A 21701-nucleotide genomic window follows, 5' to 3' on the forward strand; every position below is an offset into this window, starting at 1 on the left:
ATGCAGGAATTATACACTAACACTGCCATCTTGGTTGGAATGATCAGCTTTGCATTCTCCCAGATGTGAGTGGTCAGTCATCCTATGGTTGTTGCTACCTTTCTGAAGCGTCTGTGTTTTCGGCATCTCAGGACATGTCATTGCTGATGGTGGAAACAAGGTAGGTGAACTGGTGTACTCCTTCAAGTGCATAGTTTTTGATGATGATGATGGTGAGTCCACATCTTTGCCCAGCAGTTTAGTCTTCTTCAGCCTGATGGTTAGACTCAAGTCTTTCCAGGCCTGGGAGAATGTGTCCATCAGGCACAGTAGCTCTTGTTCAGTGTGAAAGACGACTGCTGCGTCATCAGCAAAGAGCATGTCTTATGCACCTTGGATTTTGCTCTGTCTTGTGACATTGTAGAGTCTACCATCTGACCTTGTGTACACATACAACCGTTCAGTCAAGTTCCCAAAAGTGTGTTTCAGAAGAAGGGAGAAGAGGATGCTGAAGAGTGTTGGAGCAAGGATGCAGCCTTGCTTCACACTGCTTGTGATGTCAAAATAGTTCGGACATGCTGCCCTCATTTTGGATTGTTGGCTTCATACTATTGTGAAAAGATCTGATCATGCTGTGGTGCTTCAGGGGGCATCCAAATTTCAGGAGGATATGGAAGAGACTATCTTGGCTAAGCAGATACAAGGCCTTGATAAAGTGTGATTGAAATGTAGAGGGGCTTCTGCTGTTCCCTGCACTTCTGCTGTAGTTGTTGTTGGGAGAAGGTCATGTCCACTGTGGAATGCTTTGCTCAAAAGACACACTGGGACTCAGGGTAGACGTGTTCCACTAGCTGTTGGAGATGCACCAAGAAGATTCTGGCATACAGTTTGCCCACTATACTCAGGAGGGAGATGTTTCTGTAGGTATTACAGTCGCTTCTGTCACTTTTGTTCTTGGACAACTTGATGATCTTGGCATCTCTCATGTCTTGGGGAACTCCACCTTCACTCTGCTAAGGCCCCAGCTCAGTGGTAGAAACAAGATTCAAGCAATCAACATTTACCCTGCTGGTCATCAGATGGTCAGCTGGTCCAATGCACTGCCCAGAAGGTACCTTACAATGCCTGCTGTGTTCCACCCAAAGTATAGCACCCTGAGAATACAATCAGATGAGAGAGAGGGGCTATAGACTCAAAAGTCTCAAAGCCTCCACCCAGAGTGAAAGAAGAAATATTCCAGAATACATCAGGAGACTTATGGACAAATCACTATGTGACTTTCTGACAGCAGAAGACAGAGACTGATGGAGGGCTAGACATTTCCATGTGATGTACGACCAAATGATAGAGGGGTGTCTGATAACAACATTTCCTACCAATGGCTTGCAGTGGCTCTTCTGGAGGACAATAGAAACTGTGATCATGGCAGCACAAAAACAGGGTCTGCCACCAGGTCCATGTAGGCAGGGGTCTGTCATAGCAGTCTGAGGTGCAGACTGTGTAACAAAATATCCCTGAGACAAAGCAGCAAGTGGTAGAGTACAAAATGCAACATGGGACAGCTTACACTGCGAGGCACAACCAAGGAGCTGCAATAGTGTACAAGGACATCTATGTGATATTTGGACTGGAAATACCAAAGTCCAAGTGGGGCACACCACCAGACATGGATGAGAACAACAGAGACCAGGTGGTGTGCAACTTAAAATTCCAGGCAGCCAAAAAGTGCAAGCCAACCAAACAGATATAGTGGTGGTTGACAAGGAGCAGAAAAGGGCAGGTGTAGTAGATATGGAAATTTCAAATAATCCCAACATCAGAAATAAGGAAGATGACAATAAGAAGTACCAAGGGCTGAATGAAAAACTAGAAGTAATTTTCCACAGTGGAAAAATATCTGCAGCAGGTTCCAAGTGTAACATCTGAAGTCTCTGTCCAGAAGAGTTCTGTCCATTGACTAGCCAATTTTATGTGCAGCGTCATGAAAATAACAGAGGACCTGAGTGTGAGGGAGATGCACACCACCACCAGCCCAAAACAGTGAGGTTAAGAAAAGAATGGAAAATATATTATTGTACAGGTTTTTTTTTTGTTTGTTTGTTTGTTTGTTTTTTTTACTGAAATTACAACGGCACCTAAAACATCTTGATTCATTATGTCAGACATCTGTACACACTCAGTTAACCCATTTGGACCCTTTGTCTCTTTATTTAAGTTTAAGTTTTTTCGGCACTTTGCAATAAAATAAAACAAAAAGTAAAACAAAACAAGACTGATTTCTCACCCAGTCAACCCAAGCAACCTAAAGGGTGTCGGTAGAAGCAAAGCTTATCAAGAAGAAACACAAAAACCTTTCCTGGTCGTCCAAGCGCTAACAATTTTAAAATGATACAAGCCCCTTAAATTATATTTCCCTCTCTCTCCTCAAAAAAAAAAAAAGTGAATTCTGAGAGGCAGTTGCTTATTTTTCACTTTATACATTAATTGCACAGTTTTAAACGTACATAATCATATTGTGAAGTTTTAATATTTTAGATTTAATAAACATTGAATTGGTGTGATCCAAATAACCTACATGGTGAATTGTTCTTAATGCTCTTTTTTAAAGAATAAATAATAATTGCAGTGTACTTTTATACTTATTAACCCAAACTTCAGCACAGTAACTCAGGTAGGGAGCAACCAATGAACAACACAGTGTATGAAGTGCTTTGCAATCAAGAACATGCCTTACCTTATTTAGTACTCCAATACTTTTTGAAACAGAAAAAAAGTCTCCTTTCACATGAAATATATCTTGGCTTTTAATTTTAGCTAGCTGTAGCCATTGATCGATCTGCGTCCATCTGGGTGTCCGTCGCCCTTTCTGTGGTTTCCAGCTGGGCCTTGATGTGAGTGTGAACCAGTCTACTAATCTGTGTTTATTAAATGTCCTGTTTTCTTCTGAGGTGGAATGCAGAACAATCTGAAATTAATGACATGAATTACATGCCTTCACCTCATGGAGTTGAATTGATTTACATACTGTTTGTGTTGGATGCTGCACCCGGGGCTGAGTTATACGGGTCCTTTAAGGAAATACAGTCTTTGGAAAAACTAAACAGAAATATATCTTTTTCTTCATAAGTCACACATTTTCTTATAAAGATCATTATGGCAAAACCATAGGAGGACAATAAAGAAATAAAGCCAGCAACACTCAAGTGTCCTTCTTAATAAAAGTTTTAATGTCTCACAGCAAGGCAACAGGATCAGGAGCACAGACGCGTTTTGACCAGGTCGTCCTCAGTGTGTGACCATAGCAAACCATAGAAGGAAACATGAGGCAACGAAACAAGAAAGGTTCAAAGAGGAAACAGTTGACTGGCTCTGGAAGTGAAGCTTCAAATGAAAAATGTTCATTATGCGCTCGTCAAGGTGAAGGGAAACCATCGCCTCGCCGGCGCAGTTAAAATGTCGTCCTCTGTCTCTCTCAGGGTGAAAAGGGGAGAAATTGTTTTGTGTGTGTGTGTGTGTGTGCACACGCGCGCGCGAGTCTGTATGTGTGACTGACTGTTCTGAGCTCCACTTCAGACAAGGGCAGTGGCGCTAATGGCGCTGCTCCACGAAATGACCCTTGTATCTGCTTCTTCATTCATTTTACAGTGCTCCAGAATTCCTCGTATTTTTCCCTTGTCAGCACCGTTTGTGTATCGTTGTTACGCGTGTGACCTCTGTGAGGAGTACGACGCCCCTGCAGACCTCAGCTTGTCTCTTTGTATATACCCGCTCATGTTAAGGTCTGTAAATTGAGTTGTGGGTGTTTTTTTTCCGTGATGGTGGAGCAGGGCGTTACTGCTGACCTCTACGGTGCACAGATGCCACCCCTGACGCCTCATTACTGATAATTTATATGAGCTAATGCTACATGTGTCTGCAAATATCTTTTTTTTAAATGCCTCTCATTTAGCGCTCTGCTGTCCCAGCCGCGCTACAAATCTCTGACAATAAAGCAGCAGGTGGGAGGCGAGCAGCTGACTGAAATGCTCGTACCGACCAGCTCTCACAGATGACCTTCGTGGTGCGATTGCAGCTGGGCAGGTGCCTGTGACGTTTGGTTGTTTTTTGTGCTGCTGCCAGTGCCTGCTCCAGTTTTCTTAACGAGCACGTGCCAGCTTTGATGCCAAGCTCAACTATCTGTAATAGATTATGAGCTCACCTTCCACCCCACAGTCTTATTCTCACAGGACAGAGACATGTGGAATATTTTCACTTTTCTTTATGAATGTGAGAACAGCCTACTCCAAACTCAGTTTTTCCATCATTAGCAGTGACACAAGTGCTGCAGGGTTTTCTTATTAATTCTTATTTAAAACTTGCCTCCTGCTGAGGACAGAGGGTGTTGCAGTTAATTTGTGTGTGCAGATTTTTGTGTCCACACATTGACTCCAGCTACTAGTTGTCAGTGAGACTCTGCAGGATGTGTTAGCTCAGGATGTTGATCACGGTCTTGGATTTAGCTGAATGAGGAAGAATCATGTGTCCATCTCCAAGACTTGTCTAAAAGGACTTTATGTGATTTTTGTTAACCCTTTGAATTAAAGCTTGAACATCCACACGAACAAATCTTTAATTTTTAATTACAATTTATTTAATTTTATATAGCAACAAGTCACATCAATTCACCCAGTTACAGTCTAACCTTACCAACCCCTAGAGCAAGCACACAGGTGACAGTGGTAAGGAAAAACTCTCTTTGATGATACTGAAAATTAAACTTCAAGCAGACCAGACTCAGAGAGGTGACCCACTGCTTAGGCCGTTCTAACAGTTACAAGCTTTTTACAAAGTTTTACAAAGCTGAAGAAACAGAGAAAGGAAATCAAAGTAACATCTGCTGCATCAGCTTCAGGCATGGCATCTTGCAGTCAGGCATCCCATTAACTGCAGATGGCAATCCGGTGCAATGCCCTCTGCACCTTGGACAGAGGAAAAAAGAGCACAGTCAGTCAGCTTGCAAAACTCCACCTAATTCACCAGCAGTAAATCAACAGGAAAACAGAGAAAATACTCAAGTGATCGCTGACCGCTAGACTTAAGCTTCACCAAAAGACCCAGAATTTAGATAAAGTTGAGGCTGAGACCTGTTCCCTTACTAATACAAGTGAAGCGTCATGCAGCAGCACTTGACTCACTGATTAACTTAAACCACCTGCTCATCCCACCTGAACTGGTGAACTCCTCACTGATGAACTCATCCCACCTGCTCAGTGTTGTTAATCAGTGAAGTCACCAGCTGAAGTCTGCAAAGAAAACCTCCACTCTCTCTGCCCTTTCTGGAATACTTTGGACACCACTGCTCTAAGGATTTTATGTGTATGAGATGACCAGCAGTTATAGGCATGTTCTACTGAGTGTCATCAGCATAGCAGTGAAAGGTAATACCAAAATGCCACAATATGTGCCAAAGGGGTGCTACATAAAGGGAGAAAAGCAGAGAGCCTAAGAAGGACCCCTGAGGAACCCCATATTTCATGTCAGCAAGGCTGGAGGTAGTGTTATTGTACAAAACAGAGAACGACTGGTCAGGTATGACATCAACCATGCAAGGACACTCACAGTAATCCAAAAATGATTCTCCAGCCTATCAAGTAGAATATGATGATCCATGGTATCAAACGCAGCACTGAGATCTAACAGCACCAGAACCGTAGTGGCGTCCAAATCCATTGCAAGCAGATCATTCACCACTTTAGTGAGAGCCATCTCTGTGGAATGATATTTGCTAAAAGCAGACTGCAGTGGCTCAAAGAGCTGCCGCAACACCACTTTTTCCAGAATTTTAGAACAAAATGATAGATTTGATATTGACCGATATTTTTTCAATATACAAGGGTCAAGATTAGATTTCTTAAGGGTTCCTTCACACATAATACGAATGCGGTCGAATTGTGCATGAAGCAGGAATCGTATGCAATACGTGCAAAATCGGAGCTGCCTCCAACACCTCGTACACCTGTTGCTACAACTATTTGTGCACACCAGCGACTAAAAGACAGAGTGTACCCTATGACAGCCCATTCAATCCCTCTTGTGGCAGCTGTCAGCCAAATTCCAGGTGACACACACAAACATCTAACACTTTTTGCATGGCACTTAGAGGTTCTGAGGTTATCAAAACTAAAATTTAACTGATTAAAGTTAGAATAACACATTTACTAGGCAATTAAAAGCTAAATTAAAAAGATAATTTTCTTTGGATGAACCAAAGAGAAAAGGGGAAGATGATGAGGGTTGTATTGTCCACGAACTTCAGGAGCTTCACAGACTGTTGACTGGAGGTGCAGCTGTTGGGAGAAGAGGTCTGATGAGTGACCTCAATCCAGTCATTATGGACCAGTTCTATATGAAAGATGGTGTTTCTGCCAATTATGTCACATATGAGTGAAATTCTTGACCTGATCAGTGGTGGGCACAGATAAGCAAAAAATTATCTTCAATAACAGATAATCAGATAACTGAAAAGTTATCTTTTATACAGCTAAACCGATAAACTACCCAAAAATGTATCAGAAGTTACAGATAATCGAAAACCGATAAATTCCAGTATTGTCTCCGGTACACTTGCAACTACTAACACATGATTTTGAGTTTTAATACCATGATCGCTCCTGAAAGCATCAAAGGTGACAACAGACCCAACAATGAGTCAGCACTTCTGCCTTTGAGCATCCTGCCCCCTGATGGAAGCCCCTCTTTATTACATGACTTCCAGCACAATAAAAAGCCCAGAGGAGCCACGAAGCTCAACTCTCTACTCAGTTGCACCGCTGCCGTCAGGCGGAGGTCTTGGAAAATAAAGCTGTGCTGAGTTATGGTTTGGTGTATAAATAAAATTAATACTGATAGAATAACTCCATTAATGTGAATTCTGTAATTTGTGCAAAGTTAAGATATAACATATATCTTTAGATATATGTTATCTACATATACCAGTAGAGGCAAGCCTCACTGCGGTATTGTATCACTTCCTGTTCTGGAGCACAGCGGTGTTTTGCTGTATCTGTTAGCTGTTTAATCTGCGCAGTTAGATTGATCTAGATAACGATTTGTTTCACAGTGTAATCTTCACGTGCCTTAACTAAAGCACTCCGTCTGCTGAATCACCTCTAAATTATTTACACATTATTCACTTTGTGTGTTTTTAGGAATCCGCTAGCTTAGCACAGCTACTAGCTCTTAGCCGATTTAGCATGGCGGCTTCTCCTGTCTCTCCTGCACTTTTCTGCTCTGGGTGTGAAATGTTTAGTTATTCCTCGGCCTCCTTTAGCAGTAATGGTACTTGTAATAAGTGTAGCTTATTCGTAGCTTTGGAGGCCAGGCTGGGCGAGACTCGGCTACGCACCTTGGAAAATTCTACAGCTAGCCAGGCCCCTGTAGTCGGTGCGGACCAAGGTAGCCTAGCCGCCGTTAGTTCCCTCCCAGCATATCCTGAGCAGCCGGGAAAGCAGGCCGACTGGGTGACTGTGAGGAGGAAGCATAGCCCTAAACAGAAGCCCCGTGTACACCGCCAACCCGTTCACATTTCTAACCGTTTTTCCCCACTCGGCAACACACCCGCCGAGGATCAAACTCTGGTTATTGGCGACTCTGTTTTGAGAAATGTGAAGTTAGCAACACCAGCAACCATAGTCATTTGTCTTCCGGGGGCCAAAGCAGGCGACATTGAAGGAAATTTGAAACTGCTGGCTAAGGCTAAGCGTAAATTTGGTAAGATTGTAATTCACGTCAGCAGTAATGACACCCGGTTACGCCAATCGGAGGTCACTAAAATTAACATTGAATCGGTGTGTAACTTTGCAAAAACAATGTCAGACTCTGTAGTTTTCTCTGGGCCCCTCCCCAATCGGACCGGGAGTGACATGTTTAGCCGCATGTTCTCCCTGAATTGCTGGCTGTCTGAGTGGTGTCCAAAAAATGAGGTGGGCTTCATAGATAATTGGCAAAGCTTCTGGGGAAAACCTGGTCTTGTTAGGAGAGACGGCATCCATCCCACTTTGGATGGAGCAGCTCTCATTTCTAGAAATCTGGCCAATTTTCTTAAATCCTCCAAACTGTGACTATCCAGGGTTGGGACCAGGAAGCAGAGTTGTAGTCTTACATACCTCTCTGCAGCTTCTCTCCCCCTGCCATCCCCTCATTACCCCATCCCTGTAGAGACGGTGCCTGCTCCCAGACCACCAATAACCAGCAAAAATCTATTTAAGCATAAAAATTCAAAAAGAAAAAATAATATAGCACCTTCAACTGCACCACAGACTAAAACAGTTAAATGTGGTCTATTAAACATTAGGTCTCTCTCTTCTAAGTCCCTGTTAGTAAATGATATAATAATTGATCAACATATTGATTTATTCTGCCTTACAGAAACCTGGTTACAGCAGGATGAATATGTTAGTTTAAATGAGTCAACACCCCCGAGTCACACTAACTGCCAGAACGCTCGTAGCACGGGCCGAGGCGGAGGATTAGCAGCAATCTTCTATTCCAGCTTATTAATTAATCCAAAACCCAGACAGAGCTTTAATTCATTTGAAAGCTTGACTCTTAGTCTTGTCCATCCAAATTGGAAGTCCCAAAAAACAATTTTATTTGTTATTATCTATCGTCCACCTGGTCGTTACTGTGAGTTTCTCTGTGAATTTTCAGACCTTTTGTCTGACTTAGTGCTTAGCTCAGATAAGATAATTATAGTGGGCGATTTTAACATCCACACAGATGCTGAGAATGACAGCCTCAACACTGCATTTAATCTATTATTAGACTCAATTGGCTTTGCTCAAAATGTAAATGAGTCCACCCACCACTTTAATCATATCTTAGATCTTGTTCTGACTTATAGTATGGAAATTGAAGACTTAACAGTATTCCTTGAAAACTCCCTTCTGTCTGATCATTTCTTAATAACATTTACATTTACTCTGATGGACTACCCAGCAGTGGGGAATAAGTTTCATTACACTAGAAGTCTTTCAGAAAGCGCTGTAACTAGGTTTAAGGATATGATTCCTTCTTTATGTTCTCTAATGCCATATACCAACACAGTGCAGAGTAGCTACCTAAACTCTGTGAGTGAGATAGAGTATCTCGTCAGTAGTTTTACATCCTCATTGAAGACAAGTTTGGATGCTGTAGCTCCTCTGAAGAAGAGAGCCTTAAATCAGAAGTGCCTGACTCCGTGGTATAACTCACAAACTCGCAGCTTAAAGCAGATAACCCGTAAGTTGGAGAGGAAATGGTGTCTCACTAATTTAGAAGATCTTCACTTAGCCTGGAAAAAGAGTCTGTTGCTCTATAAAAAAAAGCCCTCCGTAAAGCTAGGACATCTTACTACTCATCACTAATTGAAGAAAATAAGAACAACCCCACGTTTCTTTTCAGCACTGTAGCCAGGCTGACAGAGTCAGAGCTCTATTGAGCCGAGTATTCCTTTAACTTTAACTAGTAATGACTTCATGACTTTCTTTGCTAATAAAATTCTAACTATTAGAGAAAAAATTACTCATAACCATCCCAAAGACATATCGTTATCTTTGGCTGCTTTCAGTGATGCCAGTATTTGGTTAAACTCTTTCTCTCCGATTGTTCTGTCTGAGTTATTTTCATTAGTTACTTCCTCCAAACCATCAACATGTCTATTAGACCCCATTCCTACCAGGCTGCTCAAGGAAGCCCTACCATTAATTAATGCTTCGATCTTAAATATGATCAATCTATCTTTATTAGTTGGCTATGTACCACAGGCTTTTAAGGTGGCAGTAATTAAACCATTACTTAAAAAGCCATCACTTGACCCAGCTATCTTAGCTAATTATAGGCCAATCTCCAACCTTCCTTTTCTCTCAAAAATTCTTGAAAGGGTAGCTGTAAAACAGCTAACTGATCATCTGCAGAGGAATGGTCTATTCGAAGAATTTCAGTCAGGTTTTAGAATCCATCATAGTACAGAAACAGCATTAGTGAAGGTTACAAATTATCTTCTTATGGCCTCAGACAGTGGACTCATCTCTGTGCTTGTTCTGTTAGACCTCAGTGCTGCTTTTGATACTGTTGACCATAAAATTTTATTACAGAGATTAGAGCATGCCATAGGTATTAAAGGCACTGCGCTGCAGTGGTTTGAATCATATTTTTCTAATAGATTACAATTTGTTCATGTAAATGGGGAATCTTCTTCACAGACTAAGGTTAATTATGGAGTTCCACAAGGTTCTGTGCTAGGACCAATTTTATTCACTTTATACATGTTTCCCTTAGGCAGTATTATTAGACAGCATTGCTTAAATTTTCATTGTTACGCAGCTTTATCCAGCTTTATCCAGTTTTTTTCATGAGTTTTTTTTATCATGGCGTTGCTTTGCGCCATGCGGCACCGCCGCAATGCGCAAAGGACATGTTGCCTCACAGGACATGTTCTGGCATGTCCAGGCTCATCCACAATTTCTCGGATAGTCACTCGACTGAAAAACCACTGAAAGCCATCTGAAAGCCATCTCAAAGCCGTTCTGTGAGACCAACACGGAGGTAGTTTTGTGCCGCGCCATGAACGGCTCCGTGGCGCATCCCTCCGCTTCTCTTTCCATGAAAAAAACTCCTGTAACAGTGGAATGTGCCGAAAAAGTACTGATGTCCATGTCTCCTGCCATTTTTGTGTAAGTCAGACGACGTCCCGGATCAACAAAGCCTTCATGTTGGAAATGATCTGGTTGATTCAGCCTGTCGATCGGCGCTCGGAGCGCGGCGTGCTCTCAGCAGCTGTGGGCGGTCTTTAAACCGGCTGGAGCACTCCTTAATCTGTGTAATCCCCATAAAATTGTCCCTGAAAGCCATCTGAATTTTCCGAATGGTGTCCACCTGGAGGTCTCTCACAGTTTCTGGAAAAAAATTTATGCAGCAAAGCTCCAAATTGTTCAGACATTTATTCGCAATAAAAATCCGATGAGAAGGGTGGACCACTGCTCACACAAAGCCTGCTCACAGGTGAATGACGCAACCGACAGGCGTGAAAAAACTCACGCATGCGCACGAAGGTTCAAGCTTGGCTGATGCAATCACACGTGATTCAAATCCATATGGTTTTTGAAAAAAATAAAAGGGTCGGATACTTTTCTAACAGACCTCGTATACTCAAAACCTGGGCTAATCTTTTTAGTCACATAGCTCTACTATTATTCTGAACACTACTGTATATCGTAACACTTCAAGGAGTGGGTGGCGTTGGACCTTTACTCTTGTGACGCACCTTGGGGCAACTCATGTTGTGATTTGGAGTTGTATGAATCACACTGAAGCATTGTTGATACAAGCTCACTCACTCACCAACTCAGCCATTTTTGCTGCATAAAAACTGCACACAGACAAAGGCAATATTTAGTCAAGGCAGTGTCACATTTCCTCTTCTTTAACTTTCATTGAAGTCCTGCTCTAGAAATGAGCAAGGTCTTCACTGTTGGTGGACTTTGGTGTCTAACCTTTGGCAACCATGATCCTGTTGCGCTTTGATTGCTCACTCACTCATGCTTGCATCTTGTATTCAATGTTACTGTGCTGGTTCCTCACATACAGAAGCCACACAGAGAGATTGCGACAACGTTCCTCTTGTTAATTCCAGGACATGCAGGAGTCCACTGAAAGGAGAGCAAGTCACAGCTGTGAGATAGTTTTTGAAAAATTAAAGGCTGTATATGTAAGAATAGTTGAAAGAGCACTAAAGGTTTGTGGTAAACCTGTTGATGACCATCTTTGATCTTTACTCCTTTTTTCAGATTGTCTTCACTGCTGAAGCACTTACTCCAAGCTAAAGTGTTGACTGCAACATCTGACCTTTGACCTTTCAGACAGGTAAGACTTAAGTGTTTTGACCCAAAAATATGAGTGCCATTTTTGGAGGGTGTGTGTGCGTTGGGGTGTAGTTAGGTCTTGCTTGTTCCACGTTCTCGTCAGTGAAATTGGTCTGTTCTTATAAGCAAAAATTAATGACTGAACTCCATGTAAGTTGTCAAAAATTGCAGCTGCTTTTACTGCCTTAACCTCATTAATCATTATTAGCAGAGTTACACTTTGTTAATTAGGTGTCTGGTGGTGTTGGAGGACCTGTTCACAGCCACCCTGACTGCATACTCAGCAACGAGCTCAGCAACAGCATCAGGACAAAGTGGGCAAAACACAGTTAAAACATACAAATGAAGGTGTCCCACACAGATGAAAGGAGAGACGCTCTTTGCAGCGGCGGAGTTAAAGACTGCCTCGAACACACACGTGAAATAAGTGCACGTGGAAATCCACAGGAGCACAAATACAGACAATGTCAGGTTCATGGTCTCAGAGCAAAATAAACCAACCAGCCTGTCACTCATTCTGGTTACTGTTTCTGGGAATAAATCACATCTATTTTTCAATTCAAAATGCATCAATGCATGAAACGGTCAATAATTTTCCCACACAGCTAACAATCATTAAAGATCTACGAGAAGAGCTTATTGATGGTGACTGCTGCAGACAATTCTAGCATTTGCAGGAATAAATATAATTTGGTTATGTTTGTATTAACATTGAATTAATAATGATGTGAGTTTTATTACATCTTTGACTTGAAAATAGATTTTGGGAAGAAAAACTTTAAGGTTGCACAAAAAGTGGTTATGGTCTGAAATTGAAAAACTCAGATGATAATGTTCCAGTTGACATGCCCCTCTTAGTTTTTAATGATAATTACTATATCAACTTCCATATATAAAGATGAACATGATCATTTTTCTGGCCTCAAAACTGGGAGGGGGAGTCACTCTGCTCTGAGAGGGAGGGGGAGTCAATCTGCTCTGTGTGGGAGGTGGAGTCACTCTTCTCTGTGTGGGAGGCGGAGTCACTCTTCTCTGAGAGGGAGGCGGAGTCACTCTGTGTGGGAGGGGGAGTCAATCTGCTCTGATAGGGAGGTGGAGTCACTCTTCTCTGAGAGGGAGGTGGAGTCACTCTGCTCTGTGTGGGAGGCAGAGTCACTCTTCTCTGTGTGGGAGGGGGAGTCACTCTGTTCTGAGAGGGAGGGGGAGTCACTCTGCTCTGTGTGGGATGTGGAGTCACTCTTCTCTGTGTGGAAGGCGGAGTCACTCTTCTCTGAGAGGGAGGCGGAGTCACTCTTCTCTGAGAGGGAGGGGGAGTCATCCTGCTCTGAGAGGGAGGCAGAGTCACTCTGCTCTGAGAGGGAGGAGGAGTCACTCTGCTCTGAGAGGGAGGCGGAGTCACTCTGCTCTGTGTGGGAGGGGGAGTTACTCTGCTATGAAAGGGAGGCAAGGTCACTCTCCTCTGTGTGGGAAGCGGAGTCATTCTGCTCTGAGTCGGAGGGGGAATCACTGTGCTCTGAGTGGGAGGTGGAGTCACACTGCTCCGAGAGGGAGGCGGATTCACTCTGTGTGGGGGGGGGGAGTCAATCTGCTCTGAGAGGGAGGGGGAGTCACTCTTCTCTGAGAGGGAGGGGAAGTCACTCTGCTCTGTGTGGGAGGCAGAGTCACTCTTCTCTGTGTTGGAGGCGGAGTCACTCTGCTCTGTGTGGGATGCAGAGTCACTCTTCTCTGTGTTGGAGGCAGAGTCACTCTTCTCTGAAAGGGAGGCGGAGTCACTCTGCTCTGGGAGGCAGAGTCACTCTGCTCTGTGTGGGAGGGGGAGTCACTCTGCTCTGAGAGGGAGGGGGAGTCAATCTGCTCTGTGTGGGAGGCGGAGTCACTCTTCTCTGTGTGGGAGACGGAGTCACTCTTCTCTGAGAGGGAGGCGGAGTCACTCTGTGTGGGAGGGGGAGTCAATCTGCTCTGAGAGGGAGGGGGAGTCACTCTTCTCTGAGAGGGAGGTGGAGTCACTCTGCTCTGTGTGGGAGGCAGAGTCACTCTTCTCTGTGTGGGAGGGGGAGTCACTCTTCTCTGTGTGGAAGGCGGAGTCACTCTTCTCTGAGAGGGAGGCGGAGTCACTCTTCTCTGAGAGGGAGGGGGAGTCACCCTGCTCTGAGAGGGAGGCAGAGTCACCCTGCTCTGAGAGGGAGGCAGAGTCACTCTGCTCTGAGAGGGAGGAGGAGTAACTCTGCTCTGAGAGGGAGGTGGAGTCACTCTGCTCTGTGTGGGAGGGGGAGTCACTCTGCTCTGAGAGGGAGGCAGAGTCACTCTGCTCTGTGTGGGAGGAGGAGTAACTCTGCTCTGAGAGGGAGGCGGAGTCACTCTGCTCTGTGTGGGAGGGGGAGTTACTCTGCTATGAAAGGGAGGCAAGGTCACTCTCCTCTGTGTGGGAAGCGGAGTCATTCTGCTCTGAGTGGGAGGTGGAGTCACACTGCTCCGAGAGGGAGGCGGATTCACTCTCCTCTGTGTGGGAGACAGAGTCAATCTTCTCTGAGTGGGAGGGGGTTAGTTTATGTTTTTCTTCCAAAATGTGAACCTAAAAGTGAATGCGTACTGACCCACATTTCTGTAAAATCACTGCCCGCATATGAAATCAGACGGCCATGTGTGAGTTTATGCCGAGAACCAACTAATTATATAAGTTGATGTTTTATATCAATTAATGAGATTTCTTGGATAAGATGGTCACAGAATAATGCCGACACACAGACACACACACTTTTCTTCAGTCGGTTAGTTCAATCAAGGGTCGCGGGGGGCTGGAGCCTATCCCAGCAGTCAAAGAGCGCGACGCGGGGTACACCCAGGACAGGACGCCAGTCTGTCAGAATAATGGCGACTATAATTATAAATCTGTTCAGGGTACTTTTACACACACACACACACACACACACACACAAAACACTTCACAAAAAAGCGAACGAGTGCCTGATGCTGCTCTCTGTGGCTCACTCCATAAAAGCTCTGCTATGTAAATCCAGCCAATATTAGTGTTTTTAACCTTTTAAGCATGTTCATGAACTATGCATAGCATCAAAGGACATGAAAAAAGCAAAATAATGAAATATCACATTTACATCATATTATATTTTACCTTCAAGTTGTGGCACTGACAATAGATAAAAAATGCAAATCTTGAATTATTTAATTTTTTCCACTTTGCAATGACCCACTGATGTCTCAGAAAGGTCAGTCATATGGAGAAAATAGCCCATTACTTCAGGCACTGAAGGCCATTAAGCCATAACACTCTATGGAAATATGAATCACTGATTTTGGATTTGCCCCATATTTTAATCCTACTCATCACTCATCTTCAACCGCTTATCAGGGACTGGGTTGTCATGGCAACATCTCCTGTAGGGGACTCCAAACTTACCTTTCCAGAGCCACATTATCCACCTCTGATTTCCTCTGAGTCTCCTCCCAGCTGGATGTGTCTGGAACACCTCCCTCGGGAGTTGCCCAGGAGGCATCTTAACCAGATGCCCGAACTACCTCAGCTGGCTCATTCCAACTCAAAGGAAAAGCGGCTCTACTCCAAGCTCCTCATGAATGACTCAGCTTCTCACCCTATCTCTAAGGGAGACACCGGCCACCCTCCTGAGGAAGCCCATTTTGGCCGCTTGTACCCACGTTCTAGTTCTTTTGGTCAAGACCTAACCCTCATGACCACAGGTGAGAGTAGGAACAAAGATTGACCAGTAGATTGAGAGCTTCACCGTTTGGCTTAGCTCCCTTTTGGTCACAACAGTACGGTAGAGCGAATGCAATACCGCCCCTGCTGAACCGATTCTCCGGCCAATCTCACGCTCCACTGTCCCCTCACTCATGAACAAGACCCCGAGGTACTTGAATGCCTTCACTTGGAGCAAGACCTCATTCCCTAGCTGGAGGAGGCAATCCATCGGTTTCCTGCTGAGAACCATGGCCTCAGATTTAGAGGTGCTGATCCTTATCCCAGCCGTTTCACACTCGGCTGTGAGCTGTCCCAGTGAGTGCTGGAAGTCACAGGCTGATGATGAGATCCTCAGCAGTGATGAGATCCTCAGAAAGAGAAAGCAGTGATGAGATCCTCAGCCCTCCCAACTGAAGACCATCCCCCTAACAATGAATATCACAAACAGGACTGGTGGCAAGCTCTGGCAGAGGCTAACTCACACTGGAAATGAGTCTGACTTACTGCCGAGGACCCAAAGACAGCTCTCGCTTTGTGAGTACAGAGATTGGATTGCCCTGAGAAGGGGCCTCTTCACTCCATACTGTCCCACCATCTGATCCAACTCACCACCAGATGGTGATCAGTTGACAGCTCTGCCCATCTCTTCAACCGAGTGTCCAGAGCATGTGGCCCCAGATCAAATGATACAATCACAAAATTGATCATTGATCTTTGTCCTAGGGTGCTCTTGCACCATGTACACATATGACCATCCTTATTTTAGAACATGATGTTTGTTATGGCAGCACGGTGGCTTAGTGGTTAGCACTGTTGCCTCACAGCGAGAAGGTTATGGGTTTAATTCCCATGGCCTTTCTGTGTGGAGTTTGCATGTTCTCCTCGTGTGTGCATGGGTTTCCTCCGGGTGCTCCGGTTTCCTCCCACATCCAAAGACATGTGGGTTAGGTGAATTGGAGTCTTTAAATTGTCCATAGGTGTGTGTGTGTGGTGTGTCTGTGCTTGTTTGTCTGTTTGTGGCCCTGCGACAGACTAGCGTCCTGTCCTGGGTGTACCCCGCCTCGCGCTCTATGACTGCGGGGATAGGCTTCAGCCCCCCGCGACCCTTAATTGGACTAAGCGGTAGAAAATTAATGAATGAATGAATGTTTGTTATGGACAGTCCATGAGTGGCACAGAAGTCCAATAACAAATGTCCGCTCAGGTTTAGATCAGGGTGGCCGTTCCTCCCAATCACCCCTATCCAGGTATCTTTGTCATTACCCACATGTGCATTGAAGTGCCCCAGCAGAGCAACTGAGTCCCCCACCAGAGCACCATGCAGGACTCCAGTCAGGGGACTCCAAGAATCCCAAATACTCCAAATTGCTGTTTGTGCAACCCGAAGGTGCAGGGATGTGACCCTCTCATTAACCGGGGTAAACTCAAATGCAGTGGCGCTCAGCCAGGGGCTAGGGTTAGAGTATCTCGACACCCGCAAAGCGTCTCACACCCTGAGCAACTCCAGAAAAGAATAAGGGCTAACCCCAATCAAGGAGAGTGGAGCCAAGGCTGTGCATGGAGTCGAGACCCACTAGATTTAACTGGTAGCACTCCACCTTCCACACATGCTCCGCTCCCACAGTGAGGTGATGTTCCATGCCCCTAGAGCTAGCTTCTGTAACCTGGATCTGGCCAGGTCCTCGACTTTTAATGCCACACATGGGACAGCCCACGTGTCCCCAACCATTCCTGCTGTGGGTGGTGAGCCCACAGTGTGGAGATGGAAACTCCACATTGCCTTTTTGGGCTGAGCCCAGCTCGGCTCTGTAGCAAGCGCAGCCACCAGTTGCTCACTGATGGGCCCTCTGTCCAGGCCTGGCTCCAGATGGGGCGCCAGACTTCCTCCAGGCCGGGTCACATTTCCTCAGCATCGTTTGTCCATGGAGTCTTTATGAACCATTCTTATTCTTGCCCTTTGCCTGAGACCAATTTGCAATTTTTTTCTGAGAATTAAAGCTAAATTCCTATGTGAAATGATGTACTTGCATTTTTATATGACTTATCAGTGGCATTAATTGGTCTTAACATATTATCCATATTATGGATAATATGCTATTTAACGGAGAGACACCAGTTTGTGCAGATGGGTGCATTCAAATCTGGATGTTTGGGCATCGCTTGTGGGGTCCCACAGGGATCCATATTGGGTCCACATTTTTTTAATCTTTATATAAATGACATTTTTAATGTGTCACAATTATTAAAATTATTGTTATTTGCAGATGACCCCAATATATTCTATTACTGGTGATAATTATAGCAAACTTATTAATGTGGTAAATAGTGACTTAATTAAGCTGAAAACCTGGTTGAATATTAATAAATTATCCCTAAATATAAATAAGACTAAAGTAATGTTTTTCGGAAATCATAATGACAGTTCTAATTTACCAATAAATATAGATGGTGTCGAAATAGAAAAAGTGTCAGAAATCAAATTTTTAGGGATAGCCATTGATAGTAAATTAAGCTGGAAGTCTCATATCAGCCACATACATAAAAAAGTTTCCAAGAATGCCTCTATTATGTACAAAGCAAAATATTTTCTGGATCATAATGCATTATATTTATTGTATTGTTCTTTAGTCTTTCCTTATTTAACATACTGTATAGAAATCTGGGGCAACAATTACAAAAGTTTGCTACATCCCCTCTGTATACTCCAAAAGCGTGCAATAAGAATCATCTATAAAGTAGGATATCTCGATCACACAAATAGTCTATTTTTCCAATCCAAATTGTTGAAAATGCCAGATTTGGTTAATTTCTACACTGCACAATTATTATATAAAGCCAGTAAAAACTCATTACCTAGTAATATTCTGAGTCTCTTCACTCAGAGAGAAGGGAGCTATAACTTTAGGGGATGTGGTAACTTTAAAGTCAAGGCAGTGAGAAGTACAGGGAAAAGTTTCTGTGTGTCCGTGTGTGGCATTAAGCTGTGGAATAGTTTGGTACCTCAGCTCAAGCAATGTCCAAATATCCATAAATTAAAAAAAGATACAAAGAAATGGTTCTGTTGAAATACATGAATGAGGAGAGAGGTGTGTGATCATTATGTCTTTTTACTTTATTTCTACTTAATTCACCTTTGCTTTTTTGCCTAGTTCGCAATAGAAGGGGCCTCGCTAGGACACACAAACTTTCATAAAATACCTAGAATTATACTGTACATCAATTTAATTATATATATCATAGCCATAATTGTAAATTATCCATCCATCCATTTTCTTCCGCTTTATCCGGAGTCGGGTCGCGGGGGCAGCAGCTCAAGCACAGCCGCCCAGACCTCCCGATCCACACACACCTCCCCCAGCTCCTCTGGGGGAACCCCAAGGCGTTCCCAAGCCAGCCGAGAGATGTAGTCCCTCCAGCATGTCCTGGGTCTTCCCCGGGGCCTCCTCCCATTGTAAATTATATTATTAAAAAGAAAATAATAATAATAATAAAATCTTACTATATGTTTGTTAATATAATATATGTTAAATATAAAGAAAAAGCATAGCACACTCAAAATATTGATGTCTAGCCGCTGTTTTATTTCATAATAATTACGTTTCGGTCAAAAGGCCATCATCAGATAGCAGCTTCCGTTGGACCAAGAGTTCAAAATTGTTTGACAACCCAGGTGCTTAAAATCCCCTCCGAGTGGGAGGTCCCAAGAGTAATGACACCCAGTGATTTCAGCCCATTCTAAAAATAAAAGACAAGATTATGAAATGTTCAAAAGAAAAAACATCAGTATAAACAATACATGATTGCAAAAACATAATCACAAAAAACATGATAAATCAAAGTCAATATTGAGTCCATGAGGAGTAAGAGTCTTCAAATGGTAGATCCAGAAGTGTGGTGTGCATTTTTTTATCTATTTAATATAATACGAGGTCTGTCAATAAAGTATAGGTCCTTTTTATTTTTTTCAAAAACTATATGGGTTTCATTCATATGTTTTTACATCAGACATGCTTGAACCCTCGTGCGCATGCGTGAGTTTTTCCACGCCTGTCGGTGACGTCATTCGCCTGTGAGCACTCCTTGTGGGAGGAGTCGTCCAGCCCCTCGTCGGAATTCCTTTGTCTGAGAAGTTGCTGAGAGACTGGCGCTTTGTTTGATCAAAGTTTTTTCTAAACCTGTGAGACACATCGAAGTGGACACGGTTCGAAAAATTAAACTGTTTTTTTAACGGCTGATGAGAGATTCTGAGGCGATACTGTTGCTTTAAGGACTTCCCATTGTGCGAGACGTCACGCAGCGCTCTCAGGCACCGTCATCAGCCTGTTTCAAGCTGAAAACCTCCACATTTCAGGCTCTATTGATCCAGGACATCGTGAGAGAACAGAGAAGTTTCAGAAGAAGTCGGTTTCAGCATTTTATCCGGATATTCCACTGTTAAAGGAGATTTTTTTAATGAAAGACGTGCGGACGGATTGCAGCGTCGGCTCGCTGCTGCGACGCTCTGCAACAGGAAAAACACCTCTGTTGGATGCCTTAAGGACAAGTTGGAACATGTCCAGCTGTTAAACAATTTCTCACTCCACTGAAAGCCATCAAAAGCCGCCTGGATTTTACAAATGGTTATCAACACGGAGGTGTTTTTCCTGTGCCGCCACACCGCGCCGGCTGCGTCCCGACGCGCGGACCCGTCCGCACGTCTTTCATTAAAAAAATCTCCTTTAACAGTGGAATATCTGGATAAAATGCTGAATCCGACTTCTTCTGAAACTTCTCTGTTCTCTCACGACATCCTGGATCAATAGAGCCTGAAATGTGGAGGTTTTCAGCTTGAAACAGGATGACGACTGCGCCTGGGAGCGCTGCGCACCGTCTCGCACCGTGGGAAGTCCTTAAAGTGACAGTATCACCTAAAAATCTCTCATCAGCCATTAAAATTTTCACCGAAAACCAACTTAATTTTTCGAACTGTGTCCACTTCGATGTGTCTCACAGGTTTAGAAAAAATTTTGATCAAACAAAGCGCCAGTCTCTCAGCAACTTCTCAGACAAAGGAATTCCGACGAGGGGCTGGACGACTCCTCCCACAAGGAGTTCTCACAGGGAAATGACGTCACTGACAGGCGTGGAAGGGTTCAAGCATGTCTGACTTAAAAACATATGAATGAAATCCATATAGTTTTTGAAAAAAATAAAAAGGACCTATACTTTATTGACAGCCCTCGTATATGTTAACATATTTGCATAATACCTGTTATTGCTGGTGTCGTAACCATGGTCAAAAGTATTATTTTTATACATCAAGATCCTGTAGTCAAAATGCTAGTCAAATAGAAGTAGGGTGCTGATGGTAATAACTTAGAGAGAGATGGGAAACATGTATGTATGTATACGTATGTATGTGTGTATGTATATGTATGTGTATGTGTATACATGTGTGTATGTGTTTATGTGTATACATGTGTGTATGTGTTTATGTGTGTATGTATGTATGTATATATGTATGCATATATGCATGTATACGAGGATTTTCATTGTCTGGAAATGGCGGAATGAAAAGGACTTTTTTCCAGCTGGACATGTCCAAACTTGTCCTCTGACATGCCAAAATGGAGGTGTTCCTTTGTCTCGCTTCCAAAGCGAATCGGTCGTGACGCGCGAAGCCTCCGCGCGGCTTTCTATGACAAAATCTCTTGTTAAAAGTGAAATCTGACGGAAAATGGCTGATGTCCAGCTCTTGTGATAACCAGAGAAAGAGCACACGATGGTCTCGTATCCACAGAGCCATCCGTTTAGAAATGGTCTGGTGGCTTGTGCTGCATTGTCACAGATCGGAGTGTGGCACGCCGAGCATCCTTAAAGGGGTCCTTAAAGCTGTACTAACAGACCTTATTCTCTGTGAAGCCTGTAAAATTTTCACCGAAAGCCAGATAAATTTTTCAAATGGTTTCCAGGTGCCAGTCTCTAACAGCTTCTGAAAAAATTCTGATGGAAAAAAGTCCTTTTCATTCCGCCATTTCCAGACAATGAAAATCCGACGAGGGGGCAGGACCACTCCTTCCCAAGGCGTGCTCACAGGTGAATGACGTCACCGACAGGCGTGGAAAAACTCACGCATGCGCACGAGGGTT

General features: G+C 43.7%; 1 protein-coding gene across 1 annotated transcript in view; it reads left to right on the forward strand.

The window, feature by feature from the left end:
* The window catches only part of rbfox3a (RNA binding fox-1 homolog 3a), a 1755711-nt gene that overhangs the window by 343963 nt on the left and 1390047 nt on the right, over positions 1–21701 (forward strand). Inside the window, exon 3 of the mRNA XM_034190050.1 lies at positions 11784–11859. The gene's annotated coding sequence lies outside the window, so the exon portion shown is untranslated. The remainder of the gene's footprint in view (positions 1–11783; positions 11860–21701) is intronic.

Source organism: Thalassophryne amazonica, chromosome 16, assembly GCF_902500255.1.
Source record: "Thalassophryne amazonica chromosome 16, fThaAma1.1, whole genome shotgun sequence".
NCBI lineage: Eukaryota > Metazoa > Chordata > Actinopteri > Batrachoidiformes > Batrachoididae > Thalassophryne > Thalassophryne amazonica.